The sequence below is a fragment of the Micromys minutus genome (assembly GCF_963924665.1).
Source record: "Micromys minutus genome assembly, chromosome: 19".
Lineage (NCBI taxonomy): Eukaryota > Metazoa > Chordata > Mammalia > Rodentia > Muridae > Micromys > Micromys minutus.
Window position 1 is genome coordinate 24,306,904 of NC_137954.1, and position 10,803 is coordinate 24,317,706.

A 10,803-nucleotide genomic window follows, 5' to 3' on the forward strand; every position below is an offset into this window, starting at 1 on the left:
AGCAGCAGTGGGTAAGAGAGAACAGCAACAACTTCTCACAATTTTTTCACGTAAGAGAGAGGTGAGGGCTTCTCAAGACTCACCTCACCTGGGCCCCCTCCCACAGGCAAAGCCTGGAGAACACCTCTGCACCGCATTTCCTGCAAACCAGCAGAGGTAAGAACTCTCCAGGGGCTACACTGTGGGCTGCTCAGGTGCTGTCAGGAGATCCAGGATCAGAGTCACCGGGAGTAAGTAATAGACAGTTCTTTGGATCCCTGCCCCAGACAAGTGATATTCTAAACAAAGCAGAAGGGGGTAGCCAGGGGCTACTGAGGCTTACTAAAGGGAAGCCCTGGACCATAACCTTTTCCTTAGTAATGGAGTCTAGCCAGAGATGGTACCGTGTGCACATGCAACAGAGAGGTCCACTGCACAGTGAAAGCCACCGAGCTCTGGAGCCAAACACGCGAACCTGCACTGGAAGTATTTTTCCCTCCTGCCAGCCGTGGGGCTGTTGCAGGGATTCCTCAGCACTCTCGTCTGAGAGCCTGGCCACACACCGGCTTCATGTGTGGTGCTTCTAGAACAGTGCACAGACACTGGATAAATGGCATTACAATGGGAAATCCTTTAAAGGTAAGGGGTGGGGGAAGTGGGTTCTTTTAAATGATGAAAGAAATCAATAAATCGCTAGCTAACATGGCCAGAGATGGGGGAAGGAGGAGAAAGGAGGAGGGGGAAGGAAAGAAAGAAAGGAAGAAAGGAAGAAAAGGAGGGAGGGAGAGAGAGAGAGAGAGAGAGAGAGAGAGAGAGAGAGAGAGGACCAGAACCAAAAATTAAAAAGATGACATCATAAGTGACCCCACAAAAAATAAAAAATAAGTAAATAAAGGAAAGAAGGCACACTATATACATCAACAAAACTAGGTAACTATAATAGATTAGATGTGTTTCCTAGAAAGACACAAACTACTAAATCTGACCCAAAAAAAAAATAGAAAAGTTGAATAGTCCCACAACATATCGATTGAATGAGCAATAAAAACTTATGTGCAAAGAAAACTCCAGACCCAGAAGGCATAATACATGAATTCTACCATACATCTAAAGAATAATCAACATCAGTGGTCTGCAACATTTCCAAAAAAGAAAGAGAAGTAAGGTACAGTACACACATCTGTAATCCCAGTTACTTGAAAGGCTGAAATGGTAAATGGGTGGGTGGGTAGGTGGAGTTCTCTTGAGTTCTGGTATAGCCTGGGCAACATAGTGTGACCCTGTTTTAAAAACATAACAAAATAAAAAAATATAGAAAAGCAGCTACTGGGCTGGAGAGATGACTCAGTGGTTAAAAGCACTGATTATTCTTCCAGAGGTCCTGAGTTCAATTCCCAGCAACCACATGGTGGCTCACAACCATCTGTAATGGGATCTGGTGCCCTCTTCTGGTGTGCCTGACAGCTACAGTGTACTTATATACAAAATAAATAAATCTTTTTTTAAAAGCAGCTACAGGATGCAGAGAAAATGTCTCACTGCATTCTGAGACCAGTTTCATCTTGTTACTCAAACCAAAGATATTGTAAGAAAATTAAACAAGAACCCAATCTCTCATAAATATAGACGCAAAATTCTCATCCAAACACTGGCAGATCTTGTCCAGTGGCATATAACAAGAGTTATATACCACTGCCAAATGAGATTTATCTCAGGAAGACAAGGCTATTCCTAGTATTTGAAAATCAATACTTGAAATACTTATCAATAGGCTTTGAGAAGCAGAAGTCATCTTCCTTGGTTGCTTTTTCAACTTAAGTTCTTGAGACAGAGTCTCATACTGAACCTAGAACTTACTGATTGGGTAGACTTGGCTGGCCCGGGAGCTGTAAGGAGCCATTGGCTTCTACCACCCAGCACTGGGGTTAGAAACACACATCACCATGCCCAGCTTTTACTTGAGCACTGACAATCTGAACTCAGGACCCCATGTTTATATATCAAGCACACTGATGACTGAGCTATCTCCCCTGCCTCCTGGTTTGGTTTTCTGAGACATTTTAATCCTCCTGACTCCACTGCCTGGGTGCTAGGAGGGCTCAAGAGGTTTCACAGGTGAGAGCTTGAGAGGTTTCACAGGTATATGTTCACTTTGATAGCTAAACAGTTCTGCTTGCCCACGCAGTCTCCAAACTATCAGATGGCGCTCTTCCCCAACCTCTTGCTCCCACTATCTACTGGGATAGTCTTTATTGGAATTCTGTCCATCTATAGAAAACAGATTGTTCAATTTGTGTGCACCCTTTCTGGGTTTGGTTTCTCTCAGCCAGCACCAAATCTGAGTGTCCTCCGTGCCCCTGTGTGTAAGACTAGCCCATACCTTTATTTGTTTATTTTAAATAGTGCAGCCATGGGCCAGAGAAATGGCTCAGTGGTTAAGAACACTGGCTGCTTTCCAGAGGTTCTAAGTTCAATTCCCAGCAATTACATGGTGGCTCGCAACCATCTATAATGGGATCTGATGCCCTCTTCTGATGTGTCCAAAGACAGTTACAGTGTACTCACATACATTTAATTAATTAATTAATTAATCTTTTTTTAAAGAGAAAGAGAAAGAAATAAATAGGGCACCATGTACCCTTGACTGGCCTCAAACTCGCTATGTAAATGAAGATATGCTGACCGCCTGATTCTTCTGCCTCCACCTCCTCTGTGCTGAGATCACAGGATGTATGCATCACTATATCTGGTTTATGAGGCACAGGGGCTAGGACCCACGTTTTCCTGCATTAGGCATTCATTCTCCCAACCGAGTCACATCCCCAGCCCCAACTCCTTGACACTGCAGACTGTATCACTATTTCTTCACCCACTGTTCACTAGTGTGAAATATGAGTTTTCCCCAGTTTGGCTCCCTCGTGACTTCAGCATCTGTACACTCACCACCCAGCAGAAATGCTTTTATTTCTCTCTGGCAAATACCTCAGAGCAAACCTGCTAAAAAGCCATACCAAGCTTGGCTAAAACCAGCCCTGCCACAGTCGGCCACTTTTTAAGAACCCCAGTGCCGACTCACGCCATGCAGAGCACAGCCCAGGTGTCTGTGTTAAAGTGTCCCAGTGATTCCAGCATCCATACAAGGCCTCAAGCCATGGCTGCCATGTTCATTAGGTGTCATGAGGAGGCAAACTGTCAAAGCCATACGACAGTGGCGTATGCGGTGACCTTGCTCTTCCCTGATGACAGAGAGACAGGCGAGGAGATACAGCACATGTGTGAATGTCTAGTCTTGACATCATCACCTCAGCCAGCTAGGCTGGGCTCTCATATCCCCTCCCCCTTACATGAGGTAAGAGATGGTAGGAAGAATAAACTAAAGTCAATCAATATTCATAACTCCTTAAGCACTATATTTTGAGCTTGGTATTTGCACTCACGGTATTTGCAAGACCCCCATGATATAGATACCATGATAATCACCATGTTACAGATGAGGATGGGTTTAGAGACACTGAGACTTGTCCAAGGTCACACAGTGAGTATCACCGATACAATCGAGATTGAAACACAATAGTCTTGTCTCCAAGGCCAAAGAGCCTATACACTCCAAAAGGCTCAGAGCCACTGACCGATCCTGGGGCCACAAGACCCCTCCCGCTAGGCTATTCTTGGTGGGTAAGGAATTGATTCCTCAAGGAAGGCTGTGAGTTTGTTAATGAGGCTCTAGCATCAAGAGTGGGGCTGCAGTGGAAGTGGGTTCCTTACCGTATTACCTTTTCCTTAGGAACTTAAAGGTGAACCTGGAGCCCTTTGTACACTGATGTCTTAGTTAGGGTTCTACTGCCGTGAGCAGACACCATGACCAAGGTAACCCTTAAGAAGAACATTTAATTAGGGCTGGCTTGCAGGTTCAGAGGTTCAGTCCATTATCAAGGTAGGAGCATGGCAGCATCCAGGCAAACATGGTGCAGGAGGAGCTGAGAGTTGCACATCTTCATCTGAGAGATGCTAGCAGAATACTGGCTTCCAGACAGCTAGAAGGAGGGTCTTAAAGCCCACACCCACAGTGAGATACCTACTCCAACAAGGCCACGCCTTCTAATAGTGCCACTCCCTGGGCTGAGCATATACAAACCATCACAGCCAGAGAGAAGACTAAGTCACTGGTGTGGTCTTTTCCCCTCCTAGGCCTGGCCCAAACACAGGAGAAAACTTGAGGGAAGCAAGCAGGTGAGAAATGCCAGCCGCCCAATGCTGGTACACCCAGGCCCTGGTCCTTTCATGTCACTCCATCTGACCTACAGAGGACCAAGAATATTTTTCTAGGAGGAGCCATGACTGATCTGGAGCCACAGGACAGCAAGGTTCTGCTTACAAGTTTATCAGGGAACCTGGGCTCGACATTCTGTAACTCCCTGTGGTACCTCTGCAACTCTGTAACTCTAAAACTGAAAATAACAACACACAAATACAATGGAGGTTGTAACAGGAAAGGAAATCTACACTAGAGGAGGTGCAGGGCTGGAGAGATGGCTCGGTGGTTAAGAACACTGGCTAAGTTTCTACAGGACCTGCATCTAACTCCCATGGTGGCTGAAAACTGCCTTTAACTCCAGTTCCAGGGACTCTAACTCCCTCTTCGAGCCTCCAGACAGGAGGTAGGTAAGTAGTGCCCAGACATATGGGCAGGCAAAACACTGTACATATAAAAAAATTTTTTTTAAGTTTTTTAAGAGTGGGAAGCAACTCATAGCTGTTCATTTAAAATCCTCAACAGCAGAAAAAAATGGGGTACAGGTAATAATCCCAAAAGGCATGAGGGTGAGGGGCTGTGAGAAAATTGGCATCTATCGGAACTGGAAAAGGAGTTTGCTGGAACCATCCTGAAATTCCAGTCCCTTCTCTCTCAAACCCTTGTTTCTCTCACTTGCCCTTATTCTTTGGTCCCTTCTCACCTGGTCAACCCTGGTACAAGCCCACTGTACAGAAATACCAGAGCCCCACTGTCCACCCTTGCTAGGTTTCAATAGTGGATATGTAAAATAGGGTTACCATGAGCCCCACCCACCACCCAGGCTGTGAAAATGAATGGGGGTATCTTGCACGTTGGGACGTCCTGAGCAGATGCTGGTGAGGGAACATGATTATGTATCATCAGAGATGTACTCTGCCACTCGGGCAACCTCCCTGAATCCCTCTGCCTGGCCCTTTTCTCTGGGTAGCTGTGGCCAGTTTCTAATAAAGTTTGAACCTCAGTACCTCCCCTCTCCCCTGCCATCGTACACACCTGTCATCTTAGCTACTCTATAAGCTAAGACAGGGGGATGATAAGTTAAAGGCCAGCCTGGGCTACAGCAGAGTTCAAGGTGTGCCTAAACAGCCCTATCTCAAAGAAAAGTAGGAAGAGACTAGGGATGTAATTCAATGGTTGTGGGCTTTCCTGGCATGTTTGAGGCCCCGAGTTCAGTCTCTAATATGGATAGTAATGGTGGAGACAGTGTTGGTTGGCTGCCATGCTATGCCCACAGTTAGCCAGCAAGCCCTTCTCCAACTCCAGATGCAGAAACCCTGTGAAACACAAATGGTTTTTTTTTTTTTTCTGCTTTGATCTTCTAAATTTAAGGAGGTTTGCTACATTATATTACTGTGTATCTATGTCCCAGCCCCAGACAAGCATGGGTTCATACTCCAGGAACATTCTAGAAGGCATGAATTAAGAACCAGCAAGAAGACTGGCCAATGGAGAGAAGGGAGAAAAATGGAGAAAGACGAAAAACAAAGGAAAATCCCCACAGTGCTTTCAAGGAACCTTCTCCCACACTTCCTCTACTCAGTAAATGAAGCCACATGTCCCCAGTCACTCTGGCCAAAGACCTATGAGTCAGTCATTCCCTCTCACACCCAACATCCCACCCACTAGCAAGACTCTGGAACTTGAAAGGCACCCCAGTAGGCCCCTTGTTCACCATCACCCCATGATTCTGAAGGCTACACCAGCAGCTAGAGGACACTGGATAGTCTTGAGTGGTTGCCACTAAGCAGCTTCTGGGCCTGTCCTCACCCCTGCGCAACACAGCGTCTCAGCAGCAGCCCAGTCTAGTTTCTAGTGTTCTAAACCCCCCAGCTTGCACTTGATCTTCCTGCAAGCTCACCTCACCCCAGGGCCTTTGCATTTTCTCTTCTCCCCCTTAGGTACCAGAAACATCTTCTGGATTCCACTTGAGCTAACTCCTCTAAGAACTCACGCTGGGCTAATCCTGCCTGACCCTCTTCTTCGCTGCCTCAGAGCAGTGTCCTCTACACAGAGAGGGCTGGCCAGTTGCTTGGTGAATGCTCTAGAAGCAGGGAATGGAGGAGATGGCCATCAAGCTGATCTAGGTACAGACCCACAGTACAGAACTCAGCCTCCCTGTCGGAGGCAGAGAGAGGCAGGGCTGCAGTAAGAGCTGTGGTTTGGGGAGAGTCTTGCCAGCTGGGTGGAGTACACACCACCAGGAGGTTCCACTTCCTAGAGAGGAAAATCCTATGAAAAGCTCCATCTATATGGCGGTGCCCCACCCAGCCCCTCCCTTTCTAGTTGGTCTCCTTGGCTGGGCAATTCGGGATTGCTACAGCCTGGGGTGCCTGGACCCCCAGCGTGGGTGAGGACCATCAGGCATAAGGTCATCCCTAAAAGTCATCTTCAGTATCTGTCACATCTTTCTGAGCCACCAAACCCCCAGTTAACTTTTCACTGGTGCCATATCCATCACTTAACCCTCCTCCGTGTCTCCTGCTACTAGTAAGAGATGGGTACTAAAAGAGAAACACAGGCCAGAGGGAGAAACTCGATCCAGCGGACAGGGAAGGACAACCAATGGGGAGCGAAAGGCTATGGCAGAGAACACCCACACATTCTGGTGACTCGGTTTCTCCAACTGTAAAGCAACACGGTGTTCTGGCCTGCGGGATTACAAAATTAAATGTGACAGCGCACATACTGGGCGTACTTTCTGAAGCTTAGGCCTACGACAGAGAACAAATGTTCATTTCTGCTGAGAAACGCCAATACAAGGAGGTGTAGGGAGGAGAGGAGAATTGCAATCAATTTGGAAGGTAGAGAACTCCGTCCCACATGAACTGAGCCAAGAGGACAATGGGGGAGGGGAGGCACATCCCACCACCCCAAAGATAAAGCTGACCCAGACAGATAGCCCATATTCCTACTGCAAGTCACAGGGTCTTCGAAACCAGGAGTTTACAGTCAGAGAAATGCATCTCTTCCAGGGAGTGCTCACAGCACATTCAAGACCTCACAGGAAGGGCAGACCTCTCCCAGACCTGACATTCCATCAAAGGTCCCTTCTCCTCTCAACCAGGCCCTGCTTGTCCCTCAGTAGCAGGTTTTTGTTTCTTTCCACTTCGTTTTGAGCACTTCTGGTGCATTAGCACTTAGCTGAGCACTCACAGCCTTTAATTCACTTAATACTCACAACACCTTGAAAGCTGGGCTTCTTGTCCCCATATCCTTGGGACAGCTTTCAAGGAGCTTCAGTTAGAGCCTTGACACCCTAACATCACTCAACTAGCAAGAAACAAAGCCTGGGGGAGTTAGGCACAGACTCACTGCCTAGCTTCCCTGCTGAAGGCTCCATGGCCTTCTACCTGGGCTCCTGCCAGAGGTCAAGTTTATACAACAAGGGCAGGTGAAAGGCAGGGAGGGGGCGGGGCGGCATTGAGTCTAAGCAGACGATGGGGAAGGGCCAGCAGGGAGAGTTCTAGTAGGTTTTGAACTGCTCTCCATGAAACCAAGTCACCTGCCAGCAGTTTCTTTCCTAACTCATGACACCCCTTCACCTTCCTATACCCCATTACTCCACAAAGTGGACCCACCACCCTCTCTGCCCAGGCCAAAAAGACGTTTGAGCAATCAAGGGCCCAGCAATCGCTCCTGTCTTCCTGCCTCAGTTTCCCTCTTCTGCACAACCTGCTAGGAAATACTGGAGAAATTAAGCACCCGAATGGAGAGCTGGCCCATGAAGAATGGGTAGCACCGTGTCAGACGACTCCACGGCCCCGCCCCCACTCTGTCAAGCAGTGGACCGGGCTACCCCAGGCTGGCCCAGTGGGGCCGTGCAGGCAGTGCGTGGTGGGACCAGGACGCCCAGCGCCTCCGCGGCCTTGGCCTTCACCTTGACCCTCGCTCCCGGTGCTCTGTATAAACAAAGAGCAGCTACCCTACCCCGCCCCAGCCCGCCCCTACCCAGACCGACTGCCCCTTACCTTGGCCTGGCATTTCCGATGACAGGAGAAGCTGCAGACTGTGGGAGCGAGACAGAAAGAAAGTTTTTAGCCGCGAGGTATGAAATGGAAACTCAGGCGCAATCTCCTCCCACCCCGGCCCTCCACGCCCGCCAGGGGGAGGGGGGACAAGGAGAAGGGAGGGGGGACTGCGGGGAGAAAGAACGGGGAGCACGGGTGCGTACCCTGAGGGCGTCCGCTGGAGCCCCGCCAGGCTGAGGTGGTGGGGACCCAGGCCCAGTGCCAGCGGCACAGAGGAGCAAGGGGCCTCTCCCCTCACACCCGACAGCAGGCGGGCCTGTCACACGTGCACTCCCCTAGGCCAGAGGCCCGGGCACACCCACCCGCGGGCACACACAAAATTTGGGGCCCTCCCCTCCCACCTCTCACCCCCCCAACACACACACACACCATGCTCGGAGCTTCACACACACTTATGCTGCAGAGACCCTGGGATCTGTGGCACAGGACATGTGTGCACATACACAAAGTTCTTCCCTGCATGTTACTACGCACGCACACACAGACACACACACTTAGAGAACTAGCTCTCCCTCCCACCACAGAAGCTGGAATCAAATTTCCTATCAGGTTCCAGAAGCCAGGAATGTCCCCTGTTCTGCTGCCCCACCCCCAGGGCACTTGGCACTTGGAGGAGGTTCCAGTAGCTGAGGGCCTCTGACCTGGGCTCTGAGCTGAGTTGGGTCTCCTGGTCTCTAGGTTGACTGAGACAGGAGAGCCTAGTGATGACAGAAACAGGGCAGCAGACAAGGGAACCCCCAAATTCAATTCTCAGCTGCTCCTTTCCTAGAGGGCCTGGGGGTAGAGGTTCAGAGGCCCCTCCGCCAAAGGCTCTGGAGCTGCCCACAGCCAGCCTGGCCAGAAAGGTGGAGACTGGATGTCACCTTGGTCACTGGCACCCTGTCCTGGCCCAGCTCAGGCCTGTCACTCAACAAGGGCTGAGCAAGGCTGTGCCAACCCTGGCAGCCCACAAAGCAGCTCAGGGCCATCATCCGTAGGCACATATGCATCACCATGCGGTCCATATCCCGCTAAACTTGGCCTCTTTCAGATTCCAGGAGCTTGGCTCCCCACCCTAGGTGGCAGCTCCCTCCCTTCCAAAAGGTATTCATTCCCCTCACACTAGCACCCTCCCCCACCCTCATGCCTTCCTTGGGACAGGGATCTTAAGGCTGGGGCAAACCTCTGTTTTGAACCTGGGAAAACCCCTACCCCCACCCCTGTTGCTGGCCACAGACTACAGAGACCCACTCACCACCACTGCTCCCACCCCACCATTCCTGTGCCTGGTATACAGTAAGAGCTTAATAAGTGTCCAGTGCCCCAACTAGGCAACACAGAGGAGCTGGGTCTAGGTGTGGGTAAGCTGACCAAGGCTATGACAGCAAGCGAGTGACCCTGCCTCCTGCCATGGTACCAGTGGGTAGACCGGGCTGAGCAGTGCTGGAGAGAGCTTGCCCTAGCGGTAGATAAGGGTGAGCAAGCAGGGTGACCAGCTCAAATACCACCCAGGACTCAGATGCTGGGCTTTGAGCTGGCCCACCCCCAAATCTACATCAATTGTCAACTGTTGGAGCAGGAGAAAGGGCCCCTTCCTGCTGATCCAAAGTGGCAGGATCTCCATGACATGGGGCAACAACAGGACAGCCAGGAGGAGTCGTCCTGATCCAATGTCCATGGTATTATTACAGAAGGCAGAGATCTCTGATCGGACCAATGACTCATTGCAATGAACATTTGCAAGTGAAGGTGTGTGGACAGAGGGGCAGGCTGTGGGACAGGCCGTAACACACTACGGTTTCCAGGAGGAGACGGTTTCTATGCTTTTGCTCTATTCGGTTGGCTTTTTTATTTTCTTTTGAGGGAGAGGTTACAGGCGTGGAGGGTGAGTATGGGGGGGGGGGTGGAGAGATGAGCAGGACTGGGTTGTATGGTGTGAAGTTCACAACGAATCAATAAAACGTTGAAAAAGGAAGTGTCCACTGAATGAGAGCTACTGAAAATCTCCTTGTGTGCTCACCATTGTTTAATCATCTCCCACACACTTTCCCTGCACTCTGAGGCCCTCCCTCTCTTACCTCAAATTCAGCCAACAGCATCTTGAGCCCACTGGGCCTCTCAACCCCCAATTTGGGCACCAGGAGGAAGTCAGGGGACTAGGACTCTGTCCTCATCAGTGTCCACATTTCTAACATCCTTCCTTGGGGCCTTCGTACATGCTGTTCTGTCAGCCTGGAACTCACTTCCTCAGCCCCGGCCAGTCCTTAGTCCAGTCCCTCTCAGCTGATGGAATTCAGTCAAGGCTGTCTCCTCACAAAGGGCTTTCCGGACTGCGCATGTCGCAGTGGGCCTCCTTCAGTCTTTCTGCTACCCTCGTCGTCTCCCTGTCTGACCAGCCCACAGTCTGAAGTCCCTGTAGGTAGTTTTCAGCTAAGCTATCTGCCTGCACCAAACTCTTGAGCTCATAAGTCATACAAGGCCCAGGCAGACCCTCCTGGGATCCAGAACCAGGCAGGAATGGGA

The 10,803-nt window shown here is 50.0% G+C and overlaps 1 protein-coding gene across 4 annotated transcripts in view; it reads right to left on the bottom strand.

The window, feature by feature from the left end:
* The window catches only part of TNS1 (tensin 1), a 153,088-nt gene extending 144,772 nt beyond the window's left edge, over positions 1-8,316 (bottom strand). For 3 of the 4 annotated variants that reach the window (XM_080933461.1, XM_080933460.1, XM_080933462.1), the window contains exon 1: positions 8,242-8,292. The gene's annotated coding sequence lies outside the window, so the exon portion shown is untranslated. Of the gene's footprint in view, positions 1-8,241 lie in introns of all 4 variants that reach the window. The other variant, XM_080933463.1, reaches the window with a different exon arrangement.
* Positions 8,317-10,803: the final 2,487 nt, after the last annotated feature.